The sequence below is a fragment of the Ornithorhynchus anatinus genome, chromosome 9 (genome assembly GCF_004115215.2).
Source record: "Ornithorhynchus anatinus isolate Pmale09 chromosome 9, mOrnAna1.pri.v4, whole genome shotgun sequence".
NCBI lineage: Eukaryota > Metazoa > Chordata > Mammalia > Monotremata > Ornithorhynchidae > Ornithorhynchus > Ornithorhynchus anatinus.
Genome location: NC_041736.1, coordinates 51,855,035 through 51,871,029, shown reverse-complemented (window position 1 = coordinate 51,871,029; position 15,995 = coordinate 51,855,035). Strand labels below are relative to the sequence as shown.

The window sequence follows — 15,995 nt, the reverse complement described above, 5'->3', positions numbered from 1 at the left end:
GCAAGAGTTACAATATTGACAGAGAGAGAGGCCAGATTCCTTGAATGGTTCCCAGGTAGTTCAATTCACAAACAAAGCAAATGAGGTTAAGCAGGGATTACTGAGGATACAGCAAACACCAGTTCTGGCCTTAGTAGCAGAACTCAGCGGGTGTGAATCTGATCAAATGAAAAAGAATATATCCACTGTACTAAAAGCTTCATCAAACAGGTTAATATCCATTTTAGAAGTGGACCACAGTTAAAGTAAATGTAAAATCAGAAGGGGATCTTGGAAAGAGTTTCCCAGAAACTCCCCTCGCAGGTTGTCTGTCAGATTCCTGGGGCTGCTGACCCCTCCGTTGCCGGGGGAGGACGACCCATGGAAGGCCTGAGAGAAGAAGGTGCGAGTTGAGCTGGGGCATCCATCCTACTTTGCAAGTTCTAAGAAGTTGGAGGTTTATCTCCCGGATCACCCCAGCACAATATGTGCTGTGCTTGACTGTAAGCTCTTTCTGGGCAAGGATCACGTCTACCAACTGTACTGTATTGTTTTCTCCCAAGTGCTTAGTACATTGCTCTGCACATTATAAACACTCAGTAGATACCACTGTTTTGGGATTGATCTAAAGAATGAGCTTCTCCAAAAATTGCTTATTTTTCTTCCCTGGGGCACTTTCAGCACCACTCCTGATCTCTAGACAGCATCTTCAGAAGGGAAAGCCTGTACCTAGTGCTTAATTGAGTCTGCCTGGCCTAGAATTGAGTAGGCATGGGACTGGAAATCACAAGACCCAGGTCCTAGAGCTGTACGATCTTGGGAGAGTCACATAACTTCTCTGGGCCTCAGTTTCCTCATCTGTAAAATGGGTATAAAATACCGTTTTTGGTGGGTTTTTTTTCCCTCCTGCCTAGACTGTGAACCTCGTATGGGACAGGCATTGTGTCCTATCTGATTATCTTGTAGCTTCCCCGGTACTTGGCATCTCGTAAGTGCTTAATAAATACCATCATTATTACTATGAATTTGTCCTGGGAAAAGTGCCAGGGTGCTGAAAACTGGCAAACCAGCCCCTCTCCCAGTGACAGCTCAATCAATTTCCTCATGAGACACTTCAGAATGGGGAGGAGCTACAGGGGGAAGAAAGGAAGGTGAGGGATGGGGACTAAGTCTGCAACATTCACCCGGGGCACCTGCATGGCTCCACAACTTCTGGCTGAGAGCAGAAATGTTCAGTTCCTGTCCAGAGCCTCAAAGGCCCAGAAGCTCTGCCCAATGGCTTGGGGCTGAGCCCCATAAGCCCTGGAACCAATTCAGTCCTGCCCACACCCTCCACCCACTCCTATAAATAGGGAACATGTGTAAAAGAAACAGATTAGAGGTCTGATTTGGTCCATTCTACCAAAGGCAGAATAAGTGTAAATTACAGCAGGAGGGATTCAAGTTGGATTCAAGAAAGAACTTCCTGACTGTCAGGTAATGAGCCATCCAAGGGAACCAGTAAGGGAGATTATGGATTCTCCTTCCCAGGAAACCTCTGAAAGTAAGAGGGAACCCTTACTGGAAGGAGATCAATCTCCAAAGATCCCAGACAGTGCTCCAGGGGAACATTACTTCCTATCCCAATTAATTTTCACCAGAATCTACCCATTTCCCTACTATGCCAGACAGCATAATTCCATGATGACCATCTCTTTAGGGGCGTGAAATATAGAGGCCCAGTAGTTTTTGACATTTTCCAGGTTCTGAGGTCAGAATTCAGGAAAAAGCATCCGTTGATGTAGCTCAGCACAAAGCAGAACCACTAAGCCCTCAGGGAAACACACTGCAAAGCCTTCACCAGCCCAAACTGAAATGAAAGTCAGGCTTTTGATCAGGGCACTATTTTCAACTGGGACCATCACAGAGCTGGAAGACAGGAGGTGAGAGAAAAGCTTCCATATTCACCACTCAAGACCACACTCAAATGCACTGTGAACCTCAGTACACAACTGCCTCCACCACCTTGACACACACCCCACCAGCTTTTGTTGCTGTTGCACTGGATCATGCATTACTGTCTATTCCACCTTTAGAGATCCAGGTTCAACTGTCTCAATGCAGCTGTCCTGCTCGAAAAATGTGTCTGTAGGGGTTTGTTTGCCTTTGATTTGTTTAGGGTCAAAATGCATAGAAATTCCCCATTCTCTACTCCTTTCCCTAGCCCTAGACTTTTTGGCCCTCATCCTGCTGCTGAAGGAGGAGTTGACCTTCTGAAGGACAAGGACCTTGTCTACCAACTGAAAAGCAGTGTGGCCTAATGGAAAGAGCCCGGGTCTGGGAGTTAGAGGACTAGGGTTCTAATCCACTTGTCTGCTCTGTAACGCTGATCAAGTCACTAAACTTCCTCGTACCTCTGTAACCGCATCTGTAAAATGAGGATCAAGACTCTGAGCCCTATGTGGGACAGGGACATCCAGTCCATTCCTATTATGTTGCAACTACTCCAGGTCTTAGTACAGTGCCTGGCACATAGTAAGTGCTTAACAAAAAACATAAAGAAAACTGCATTTTTCTCCCCCAAATGCTTAGTACAATGCTCTGCACACAGTAAGTGGTCAGTAAATACCAGTCTCAGGAATTGCTGGATTTGGTCCCAGCGACCCATACCAATACAGCCTGGGCTTCTTCCTATTCTTTAAGCTTCTAGGCCATCTATAAAGGCTGCTAGGGCCAGACTCAGTTTCCCAGTCCCTGCTCCCACTGCCTGATGGGACAGGCCAGACCTTCCAGGGAAAGGAAGGTTAACCTGGAGGCCAACAGACCAGGCTTTTGTTAGGCTGGGAGGCAGAGACAATCTTCGGGAATCATCAGTGTCTCCGGGGATTCAAGCCTTTAGCTAGGACTCTCCAGCAGAACACAATTGCCATGAAGGGGTGGTCTCCATGGTAACCAGCCTAAGCCCTCCCCTCCCCCTACTTCCTGCTGGTCACTCCTACCTAAGGTGGTAGTGGATCCTATTTGAGCCCCTTGATATTTTTTTTAATCCTCACTCCAAAAGCCTCATCAGTCGCCACAGAAGCACCTTTTCAAGCCTCCAAGTGGTAAGCAGAGAGAGTTGGAAGAATCCTGTGCTTCTCCTTTAAATCCAAAAGCTTGGGTGCCTGGATATTCTCCTGGCTGCCTCTGCTAGTGTGTAAATAGGCTATAGAGTAAGGGCTTGCAGGAGCCCAGGATGAAAGGTGGGGATGGCCAGTTAGCCCAAGTAGCCACCAGTGTGGGGGACGGGCATGGGGAGTTGCCATGCCGACAGGGAATTTTAGCTCTTAAAATAGTAAGTGTGCTCAGGCATTTTCTAGGAGGGTGGGTTGGGGAGGGCGGGTGATAAACCAATTAGCTAGGCTGAGCCTGGTGACTGGCATGCGGGTGTTCAGGGAGGGGGAGCAGTGATCGAAAGGCAAAGGTCAAAAGGGAAACTTCCCATTCCCATCTCCAGGGGAACATGGATTTACATTCACCCCTGAATGGTTGTCACGACTGTGCTCTCCTCACTCCCCACCTCCTCACAGCTAAACAGAGGCAGTAAAGACTGGCCCTGCCCCATGGATGGGCCCCAGATGAGTCACGTTTCTAACCCCTCCTGGGCTCCAGAGGGAGGCTGCCCCCCATCCCATTGGGCCCTGGAGACCCTGGCTCCCTGTTCAATTATAAACCAGAAGATGATCTTGTCTGTGGGAAGGCAGGCAGAATCACTACCCCACCCTGGAGATCGTTTAGGATGCAAAGGCCTGCTGGTCCAGCAGCTAAAATCAGCAGGGTGTTGTGGATAGAGGACAGGCCCGGGAGTCAGAGGGTCATAGGTTTTAATCCCGGCTCCTTCACTTGTCTGCTGTGTGACCTTGGGCAAGTCACTTCACTTCTCTATGCCTCAGTTACCTCAACTGTAAAATGGGGATGGAGACTGTGAGGCCCCACGTGGGATGGACTGTGTCCAGCTCCATTTGCTTCTATCCTCTCCAGCGCTTAGTACAGTGCTTAGCACATAGTAAGCGCTTAACAAATACCACAATTATTATTATTAATATTATGTAAAACTTGGTGCTTTAGGAGTCTCTTTCCTGCCTCCCCATGTGGGAGGGGCTAATAGAGACTGTCCCTTCTCCTCAGACCCTTTTTCTTCACTCCTGTCCCCTCCCTCTTCCCGACCCTGTGAAGAAAGTGATACCTGCATCCCCTCCTGGAGGGTCTCCTTTGGTTGAGTTCTATGTCTGCCGGCAGAGAAGGATGGCAAAGTCCCTTTCGGGAGCAGAGAGAGGCAGCCCCTGGTACCACGGGCCCTAGCCAATGGCTTGTTCCTGGCCAGCCATACTGGTCCCTAGCCAGGGAGCCCTCCAGCCCTATACCATGCTGCCTGGAGAAGGAGGGAGGCGTGCTTATCTCACCCTGGGTAACGACTTACAGGATTGCAGGAAGGGGGAGACAGCCATGGCAACAATGAACACATGCGATTTTTAAAGTATCTGAAATCAGTATAACAATAACAATATTAACAATAATAATGGCATGTTAAATGCTTACTGTGTACTGAGCACTGTGCTAACTAATATCAGCTCTACCACCTGTCTGCTGTGTGAACTTTGGCAAGTCACTTCTCTGGGCCTCAGTTATCTCATCAGTAAAATGGGGATTAAGATTGTGAGCCCCAAGTGGGACAGGGACTATATCCAACTGGATTTGCTTGTTTACACTCTAATGCTTAGAATAGTCCCTGGCACATCGTAAGTGCTTAACAAATATCACAGTTATTATCATCATTATTACTGAGGCAGATACACTATAATCAAATAGGGAACAGCCCCTAACCCACATGGAACTTGCAGCCCAAGGGAGAGGGAGAACAAGGTATTTAATTCCCATTTTACAGATGAGGTAACTGAGGCAAAGAGAAATTAAGTGATTCACCCAAAGTCACAGAACAAGCAAGTGGCAACCCTGGGATTAGAATCCAGGTCTCCTGACTCCCAGGCCCATTTGGCCACCCTGCTGCTTGCTTCTTTTCTTAGCTGGTAGTCATCACTCCTTGGAAGTTAGAAGCAGCGTGGCTCAGTGGAAAGAGCACGGGCTTTGGAGTCAGAGGTCATGAGTTCGAATCCCAGCTCTGCCACTTGTCAGCTGTGTGACTGTGGGCAAGTCACTTAACTTCTCTGGGCCTCAGTTACCTCATCTGTAAAATGGGGATTAAGACTGTGAGCCCCATGTGGGGCAACCCGATTCCCCTATGTCTACCCCAGCGCTTAGAACAGTGCTCTGCACATAGTAAGCGCTTAACAAATACCAACATTATTATCTTACCTCATCCAAATTCTTCCCACTACCTTTTGTTTGGCATTGAAAGGTATGGTCACATTTTTCTGTTTATTTTTCAAAATAGCTTTATTGCTTACCTAAGGCAATGATCCAAAAGAGACAGTGCCTGACTCTGGAATTGTTTATTTCCAGGTCTTTAGCCAAGCCATATGTTTTTAAATAATTTGCCATGGGTATTACTAATCAGAATGATAGCTATTTTTTCCATTTAGAGAGCCTTTTTTCTTTTCTTTTCTTTTCTAGGAGCTCAGGATGGTATACCAACCATAACGTATGCATACTATCCCCAACCACACTCCGCTGCACCAAACGGCATTTCTTTAAGACAACATCTCCAAGTCCTCTACCAGCAGAGAATTGTTGTCCTCATTCTCCCCATTTCCAGGTGAAAAATAAGAACCCAGCTGCCGGGAGTTGCTTTCTCCACCCTGGACTCTCGACGCTCGATCCATTGTGCTAAACAATAGTGCATGCTGCTCCTCCTGCCACTGAGGAACAAAGAGCAGCTAATTGAATTAACCAGACCTATTATTCCTCCACATGTGAAGGGAGCTGGCTGTCCCGAGGAGACATAAGGAGCACGTCTTACATCTCTTCCCCCACCCCCCTAGCAATCTTGTCTTTCCCTGCCTCCATGCAGAACAGCTAGGAAGCAGCACCACACTGTAAAAATAAAAACCCTTAAAAAGGGGCCAGATTGGGGGTGGGGTGATTAGGATCACTGGGGCCAGTCTCCCAACTAGCATCTCTGGTATGGATAGCTCTTGCTGCCAGGCCAGGGGAGCGAAGGAGATGAAATACAGGGTGTCCTTCCTCCTCTCCCTGCACCCCCATACCCAGGACGAATCACTAGCCCTCCTACCCACCAAGCGAAAAGGTGGAGAACTCACAACACTAGATAAGGAGTCAAGGCATGGGGAATACAACACTCATTCGAGATGGAATGAAAAACAGAGATAAAATCCCAAATAAATATCTGGCACAGTACTAATTGCATTTTAAAAGCTGCCACCGGAGAGCAGATAAAACGGTGGTGTATTTCATTAGTGGCTCCCCTAATTCACCCAGTTTTTGCCAGCTGACTCTATTAAATAGCCCTGTAATTAAAGACCAGTTCTTTGTGTCCTGTAATTTAGAGCATTATCAAAATATGGCAAGTTACTAGTGTAAGGAAATGGAAACACACACTATTTTCATAGGGTATTTTTAGGTAGAAAATGGGAGTTTTAAAAGCAGCTCAGTGCGTGAGCCGGGAGGGTAGGTTCCCAGCAGGGGCTTCCATCTGACTCAGGGACCTGATGACTTTTCATTATCGCATGGTGGCACTGATAGAGACGTGATTCTGTTGTGAGCTATCAGAAGAAGCTGCCTTTTGGCCTTTGCTCTGACACTGGCATAGGGAAGCTGTTTATCCTCCCTTCAAGAAGGCAGCACAACATAGTCACCGCCTGCACCCTCAACCCACCCAGGCCAAGATCACTTGTTTACCATGTGCTGGCCCGAACGGGTGGAGTCAATGAAGAGAGACAGAGGGCACATGATGAATGCCAAATCAGGAAGGAATAAAGATCCAGCTTGTAGAACATTCATAGCTATCTGGCCTACCGATTCAGGGAGAGATGATGTTACTAAACGTAGCTCTATTTACCCAATACCTAAATAATCTGGTTAAATCACTGGTTAAAATCTGGTTTAAATCTGGTTTAAATCTGGTTAAATGCACTTTGTCTACAATCAGCTGGGTATTGCAGATGGATTCTGGCTTGAAAGAACTAGAGTTTAGCATAAACTGTATTTTTAGGACCCAATATTTGGGTACTCTGCATATATAGATAATGTTTCTTTTTTCATATGGTATTTGTTAAGTACTTACTCTGCCAGGCACTGTACGAAGCCCTTGGGTAGATACAAGCTAATCAGGTTGAATGTAACTCATGTCCACATGGAGCTCATAGTATTAATACCCATTTTACAGATGAGGTGAATGAAGGCCCATAGAAATGATCTTCCCAAGGTCACACAGCAAATAAATGCCAGAGCTAGAATTAGACACATTCCCTACCCATACTAACCTGCCTGAAATCATCTCCTCTGTACATAAGCAGTTCTCAAAAAAAAAAAATGCTATTGATTGATTACAGGCATAATTCTGAATTAGGTCAATCTCGACTGTAAACTCACTGTGGGCAGGGAATGTGTCTGCTTTATTATTGTGTTGTACTCTCCCAAGTGCTTAGTACAGTGCCTGCACACACTAAGTGCTAAATAAAAAAGATTGATCAATCAGTAGTATTCATTGATCACCTTTATGCAGACCACTTTACTAAGCACTGGGTGAGTGCAATAGAATTAGTAGATGTGATCCTTGTCCTTAAGGAGAGATATAAAATTGACACTACAATACTCCCAGCTCTTTCCCTCCAAATGGAATTAGTGCACAAGTAGCTAAATACTGATTTAGAGTACTTTCCAGTCCTTTAACTGTGATTGTCATCTTAATTACCAGCGATTCAATAACTGTAACTGAATTTCAGAAAACTCAATTATCCAGAAGATCCTCATATCCCAATTGGCCCCAAGCTTGCACATTCTGGATAACCGCGTTTTTGGTTTTTTTTTTCCTTTAGAGGGTGTGAATAACTCAAATAATGTCACTCTCGTGCCAAAGTAAGTTGTTCATTAGCCCTTGTGAGAAATGCCCCCAAAGGGCATTAAATCACTCCAGATTGCTGGGAAGGGGCTACCTTAGGCCCCTTCCCCAGGAGTTACTCCCTGAGTACAGGTTCTGGGCCAACTGGCCGAGGAACGTCACGGCATGCAAACACTCAGCGTGCCTATTTCCATGTGAATGGCTCTCACATTACTGCTTGCTGAGAGAGTCCGAATGGAATCGCTCCGGGGTGACTTGACGTTGCAGATGGCTTGCTTGGGCTGTCCAGCTGCTACGGCTCCTGCACTAATAGTCATCTGCTGCGACGGTATTTCCAGTAGTTTCATTCATTCATTCGTATTTTTTTGAGCGCTTACTATGTGCAGAGCACTGTACTAAGCGCTTGGAAAGTATATAAGAGCAACAGAGACAATCCTTGGCCACAACGAGTTCACAGTCTAGTCTAGTCGCAAGGACGGAGTGAGTGGGCTGGTTTGTAGAAAGAGAAAAGCGAGGTGAGGTAGGAGGGGGCAAGGTGATGGAGAACTTTGAAGCCAATAGTGAGGAGCTTTTGCAAAACAAAGGTTTAATACAGACAAAGTTTAATACATTCATTCATTCGTGTTTTTTTTGAGCGCTTACTATGGGCAGAGCACTGTACTAAGCGCTTGGAAGCATAATTCAGCAACAAAGAGAGACAATCCCTGACCACAACGGGCTCACAGTCTGGAGTGGGGAGTCAGACATCAAAACAAGTAAACAGGCTTCAATAGCATCAATATAAATAGAATTATAGATATATAGTATGCACATCAAAGTAAACAGGCAATATAAATAAATAGAATTATAGATATGTACATATATACACAAGTGCTGTGGGGTGGGGAGTAGAGCAAAGGGAGCTAGTCAGGGCAATGGGGGAGAGGGAGAGAGAGCTGAAGAAAAGGGGGCCTTAGTCTGGGAAGACCTCTTAGAGGAGGTGAGCCTTCAGTAAGGCTTTGAAGGGGGGGTGATTGGTGGATTTGAGGAGGGAGGACATTCCAGGCCAGGGGTAGGACCAGGGCCCTGGGTGGGGCAGGAGTCAACAGCGGGACAGATGAGAACGAGGCACAGCAAGAAGGTTAGCACAAGAGGATGGAGTGAGTAGGCTGGGATGTAGAAGGAGAGAAGGGAGGTGAGGTAGGAGGGGGCAAGGTGATAGAGAACTTTGAAGCCAACAGTGAGGAGTTTTTGCAAAGCAAAGGTTTAATACAGGCCAGGTTTAATATACCTTCCCTGTTCAGGAAGGAGAGGAATTCAGAGCCTGGTCAATAGTCACTGATGCAAACTGGAGAGTTTTGGGTTTTTTTAAAAAAGAAAAAGGTCTGGAAGGGAGGGAATGGGAAGGAAAACAAAACACAGAGACACACATGAGAAGCAGTGTGGAATAGTGGAAAGAGCAAGGGCTTGGGAGTCAGAGGTCATGGGTTCTAATCCCGGTTCTGCCATTGATCACCTGTGTGACTTTGGGCAAGTCACTTGACTTCCCTGTGCCTCAATTACCTCATCTGTAAAATGGGGATTAAGACTGTGAGCCCCACGTGGGACAACCTGATTACCTTTTATCTACTCCAGCATTTAGAATAGTGCTTGGCACATAGTAAGTGCTTAACAAAAGCCATTATTATTATTATTATTATTATTAATTGATCATATTTATCAATGCAACTCCCCTTTCCATATATACACACAAACCACATTTGACCATCTCTGGATATTCTGCTCTGAGTCTACCCCAGAGTAAACATACACTGATAAATAGGAATGAGTGCAAGGAGAAAAGGGAGTGGAGTAAGAGGCAGTGGGCTGTGAAGTGGGGTTCTGTGAGGAGATATGTGTTCCAGACCCAGCTGGCAGATCCCTGTTTGTCAGACAGCCCACAGCAGAGAGAACAGAAAACAGGGGTTCACGGGCTGCTGGGGAGAGGATTGTCAAACAGCTCTCAAGGCCCAGACAAGAAGACATGAGGCCCCTTTATCGGACAGTCCCAGACCAGGCCAAGACAGGGCAGGGCAGGGCCCGCCCGGGACTGAGTCTAAAGAAACATTCCCTATTACAGACTTGGATCTCGTCTGAATGAAGAACATGGGGCTCACGGGCACCTTGTCCAGCTGGGCTGACCTTGAATTCACAGCTCGTACTCCCAGTTTCTGGGTAAAGCTGCCCTTCCCTGAGAGGGCAGTCAATCATATTAATTGAGCTTACTGTGTGCAGAGCACTACACTAAGTGCTTGGATGAGCACAATATGACATTTTCCCTAGAAGGGGTAGAAGGAGGGCAAGGACTCACTTCACTCATCAGAGAAGAGACAAAAGCAGCAGTTGTCCCAGCAGGACTTCATTAACAGGAAGCAACTGGAAATTCAGCTCAACTTCATTCTCCTTAGCTAGTTGGGCAGTAATGAGAGAGGCAGAGACAAGGAGGGGAAAAAAACTGGGGGGAAAGAAGGAAAAAAAGGAAGAGAAAAAAACTGGCAGAGAGAGAAAGCAAAAGAAAGAGCAAAGTGACGTGAAAGGTAGTAGGATAGGGAATAATGCTGCCAGTCTGACATATCAACATTCCCTTCATTTGGAAAGAATTTAGTCTGTGTAAGAAGAAGGTGGTGAGAGTAGCTTCCTATAATAATAACAAATATGGTATTTATTAAGCACCTACTATATATCAGGCATTGTACTGAGCACTGGAGTAGATACAACGCAATCAGGTTAGACAAAGTCCCTGTCCTTCATGGGTTTATCAGTCAAAAGGGGAGGGAGAGCAGCTATTTAATCCTCATTTTATGGAAGAGAACACTGAGGCCCAGAGAAGTTTAGGTGGCTGGTTCAAGGTCACACAACAGACAAGGGACAGAGCTGGATTTAGAACTCAAGCCCTCTGACTCCCAGGCTTGTGGTTTTTCCACCAGGCCATGTTGCTAAATAGGAAAACATGGTAGATACAAGATGGACAGTATAGAACCTGAGCAGAGCTTGGATGCCAAGGTGGCAGGGGATCTGAAGAGGGGGCACTGGGTGGGAAATAAGCAGGGAGGACTCACAGGGGTAGAGAGAGTGAGAGAGACACAATCATAGAAATGGGGACCCTAAAGGATTCAACCCCACAACACTTATGTGAATATCCATAATGGATATTAATGTTTGTCTCCTCCTCTAGACTGTAAGCTCTTATTGGGTAGAGAACAAGTGTGCCAACTCTGCTGAATTGAACTCTCCCAAGTGTTCTGTACAGTGTAAGCATCCAGTAAATACCACTGAGTGAACTGGGGAAGTAGTTTATGGAAGTGATGGAGAACAATTAATCAGTAAGTCCTCGATATGGATGTGATGGATTAACCTCTCCTCAGGGTTTCTCCATTTCTCCAAGTGCCCCATTGACTTTTATTCTCCTCTTGCTTCTTTCCCTTAATAATGGTGGTATTTGTTAATCACTTACTGTGAGCCAGGCACCATACTAAGCATTGGGGTAGATTTAAAAAACAAAAACAAACTCATCCCCCATCCCAGAAGGTCTTCTCAAAAGAGCACTCAGGACAGCTTGCAGGAAAGGAGAAGGAGGCAGTAATAATAGATGTGGGCATTTTTGGACAGAATTGTAAGCCCTCTGAGGTCAGGAATCATGTCTAACTATTATATTGTACTCTCTCAATAGTTTAGTGCTCTGCACACAGCAGGCCCATGACTGGGAATCAGAAGACAACAAGTTTAGTCAACCAGTTATATTTATTGAGCGCTTACTGTGTGCAGAGCACTGTACTAAGCACTCAGAAGAATACAACAGAATTGGTAGATTTGTTCCCTGCTTACAACAAGCACACAGTCTAGAGGGGGAGACAGACATCAATATAAATTACTGATATGTCCGTAAGTGCTGTGGGACTGAGGGAGGGGTGAATAAAGGGTGCAAATCCAGTACAAGCATGATTCAAAAGGAAGTGGGAGAAGAGGAAATGAGGGCTTAATTGGGGAAGACCTCTTGAAACAGATATATGTTAAATAAGACTTTGAAGGTGGGGAAGAGTGATCATGTGTCAGACATGAGGAGGGAGGGCTCCAAGGATGTGGATGAGGGGTTGGTGGTGGGATCGATGAGACAGATGCAGTGAGAAGGTTGACATTAGAGGAGTGAAGTGTGGGTCCTGGGTTGTAGTATGAAATCAGGGAGGTAAGTTAGGAGGGGTTAAGGTGATTGAGTGCTTTAAAATCTCTGGAAAGGAATTTCTGTTTGATGCAGATATAGATAGGCAACAGATGGAGGTTCTTGAGGAGGGGGAACTCTGGATTGAGCAGTTTTGTAGAAAAATAATCCAGGCAGCAGAGTGAAGTATGGTCTGGACTGGGAAGAGACAGGAGGCAGGGAAGTCAGTAAAGAGGCTGACCTTGCTCAGATCAGCTCAGTCGCAGCTCAGACATTTGCCTGCTGTGTGAACTTGGGCAAGTCATTGGTATTTACTGAACAATTACTGTGTGCAGAGCGCTTGGGAGAGTATAATACAATAGAGTTGGTACATATGTTCTGTGTAACCTGTTTTAGTTTCCTCTTTTGTAAAATGGGGATTCAAATTTCCCTGCTATGGACTGTGTGCCCCAGGTGGGACAGGGATTGTGTCCAACCTGGTTATCTTTTATCTATCCCAGCACTTAGTATAGTGAGTGGAACATAATAAATGTGTAACAAATAACACAATTAGTATTACTATTTTCACTGGATGATCCCAGGAAGCACCATAATGTGGCATAAACCACAGATGGTTCTGTCCATCTCTGCACCCAAACTTTGCCTGACTCTTACTAAAGGAGCAATTTACTGGAGGAAGTAGGGATTCTTGGGAGGACCACAACGTTTACCCAACTCAGAAGACTTCTGGTGTGTGGGGAGGGATGCTTTGGGACCGCAAGGAAAGTGCGGCAGCAGACCTTCATCGATCCTCTCCGTTCCTCCTGCTCAGCTTCCTATGAGGAATGGGTGTCAGTGAAGGGAAGATCCTGGAAGCTGGACTAAGAAAAATGATGAATGTAGGTTAAAGAGGGATGGTTCTGACTATGGAAGAGAAAAAAATAAAGTCAAGGCAGGACAGATTTAAAGATAATAAAATCAATTAGAACCACTGGATATAGGACAAGTGAATGGATGAGGCTAATAAAGAGAGAAGCAGCGTGGCCTAGTGGATAGAATGCAGCCAAGGAGTTAGAGGAACTGGGTTCTAATCCTGGTTACATCACCTGTCTTCTGTGTGACCTTGAACTAGTCACTTAACTTTTCTGTGACTCATTTACCTAATCTGTAAAATGGTGATGAAGATTGTGAGCCTTATATGGGATAAGGACTGTGCCCAACCTGATTAACTTCTATCTTCCCCAGCCCTTAGTACAGTGCCTGCCACACAGTAAGCACGTAACAAATACCACTAAGAAAAAAAAAAGAGAGAGAAATGGGGGAGGCTGCCTCCCGAGACATCACTTAGAGCAGATAAGCTCTACTGTCAGAAAAGGTTGTGAATCTCCCGAGATGGTGAGTAACTGGGTCTCCCCAACCCCTGTATTCCTTGGCATCTCCCCCAAGGCCACCTCACAAGCTACCGTTGCTGCCCAAACACCGAGAGAGTCTGCCTTGCCCCAGACAGACATACCGGCCTCTTTTCAGCTAGATCCTTCAAAGTCATCCCAGGCTGTTCGAGGCTGGATTGGAGCCCAGAAGAGGCTCCATTGTAAAACCATTTGGAAGCTCTATCTCACCATAGGCAAAGAGCAGAATTCTTTTTGACCGGTAATGTCTCTTTCATATCTGGTGCCAACCTGGGTTGAGAATCTGCCATCCCAGAAAGCTCCAGGACAGCAGTGGTGGTCCTTGCTAGGGCAAGCCTGGAGCTCAGCCCCACAGGGAGGTGGACATTCACCTGATGAGGCTACGGGATGCTGTCCAGAGTCCTACCTGCCAGAGACTTGCCCAGCCTGACTTCGGGTACCTGTGGCAAGGGGACAGCCTGGATCAACTGTGTCTTTAAATGGATTTGAGTTAGTGGGAGAAGGTAGTCTGCAGCCCTAAAACAGAACAGTCACCCAGAGAAAAGAGATAGGTTATAGAGACTGGCTGTTAGCCCCCTCCACTGAAGATGGAGTGAGAAAAACTGAACCTAACCTGCAACATTAGGTTAGACACAAGAAAATTTCTCAGTATTAATTGTACTATTTAAGTGCTTACTCTGTGCCAAGCACTGTGCTAAGTGCTAGGGTAGATACAATGCAGTTAGAACTAGTCCCTGTCCCACTTGAGGGTCAGAACAGGCATTGAATCCCCATTTTGCATATAAGGAAACTGAGGGCCAGAGAAGCTAAGTGATTTTTCCAAGGTTAACAGCCTCTGGTCCTCTGATTCTCAGTCCTGGGCTTCTTTCCGTCAGGTCAGGAGGCCTGTGCTCTTGCGTATAGTTACACAGGGAGGTTGTGATATCTCTGGGACTTTGCCTCTAGGAGATACTGTCTGGTTAGGTATAAGCCTGAGGCCTGCCTGAAGGGCAAGGGATAGAGAGAGAACTTCTTTAGTCATTTTTGGCCGTCAGATACAATTCTATCATCGGAAGAAAGGATTTTACTGGTCGAGCTGCTCTGCCTCTCACTGCCACAGGGTGGCACTGTCATCAAAGTATTTTTCTCTCTGCAGAGACAAGCGGGCCCTGCTGACAAAAACCGAGTTTCCCCTAAGATACGCCAACCTCTCCTTTTTATATGACCAAACAAAGAACGTCAGCCCTGATACCGATCAAAGCATCCGAAGACAAATAATGTGAAAACAAGTCCTGGCATTGTCTACAAACAGAATATAAAAATAAGGTCAGCACACAGGGCTGAGCAAAGCATGTGTCAAAGTCTTGTTGGAAACAGGAAGCTTCTATGAAGAGAGAGAGCCAGAGGGGATGATTTCTGATTTTGCACATTAGACTCTGCATACCTTGTCTCTCTAAACCTAGGGATTCAAGCCCAGGCAGGGTCAGCTTAGCTGGGAGACAGAGAGGGAGGGAAGGGGGTAAGGGGGAGAGACAGAGAGAGAGAAGTGGGAGAGAGAAAGAGGAAAGGAGAAGGAGGGAAAGAGAAAGAGCGAAGTGGGGGAAGAGAGAGAGAGCACAATGCTAAGCCCTGGGAAAGAGTACTCCTTAATAAATGACCATGCTATCTGTCGAGTATTGTCACTGTAGCAGCTATCACTGTGGGGCCGAGTTACTCCAGATCAAAATAATATCAAACTGGGGCAAGGAATCCCAGCTGCTATCTAGTTGAGTGTGTTTCCACCTTTTCAGTTAGACAGCCCACTAGAAATTTGTTTCAGCATTTTTATAATGAACTGAGAACCAAGGGACTCCTGAATCTGTGGGCCCCTATTAATCATAGCTCTTATTGGATGGGGAGAGGGGTCAGAGTTAAATTTGGAGACATACCCACCCTTCACCCCTGCAAAACAGTATTTGAGTTTCTCATGTCTGGGACAGTTATTCATCCCCATCAGATCTCTTTGGGAAATAAGAATGCGACATTGAGAAAGAGGAACAATACTTTATATTCAGAACACTTGACAACAACAAGAATGGTTGGCTTCTCTTCTTCCCAAATTACAGTGGTCTTCACTCCAATAGAATCCCAGTTAGGTTGGGGCACAGCTTGGGGGTGACTTGGGAGGCAAGGTAGTCATCCAGATAGGACCCCCAAGATAGGGTACACATACCGGGGAAGGCCGGAGGGGTGATGGAAAGCTCAGAACCATCTTGGTGTCATCTATGAACTAGTCTTCTCCTGGAAATCATTCCAGCCCAGACCGAAGATCTGTGGAAGCCATCTTGGAGAAGATTAAGGGAGACACAAATGGGTGGAAGATGTGTACCTGCTAGAGCTCTTAGCCTATGAGAAAGTTAACTGACTCAGGAAGCATTTTGCCCCTAATCCCACAGTAACCTGGATCTGTGCAGCAGCTGGGTAAAACAGGTAGATTTCA

At 46.1% G+C, this 15,995-nt stretch overlaps 1 long non-coding RNA gene across 1 annotated transcript; it reads left to right on the top strand.

Annotated features, from left to right (window-relative positions):
* Positions 1-2,865: 2,865 nt before the first annotated feature.
* On the top strand, positions 2,866-6,433 carry LOC114814289. Its single transcript, XR_003762056.2, has 2 exons — positions 2,866-3,062; positions 5,569-6,433. It is a non-coding gene; the product is annotated as an uncharacterized LOC114814289 (long non-coding RNA).
* The last annotated feature ends 9,562 nt before the right edge of the window (positions 6,434-15,995 follow it).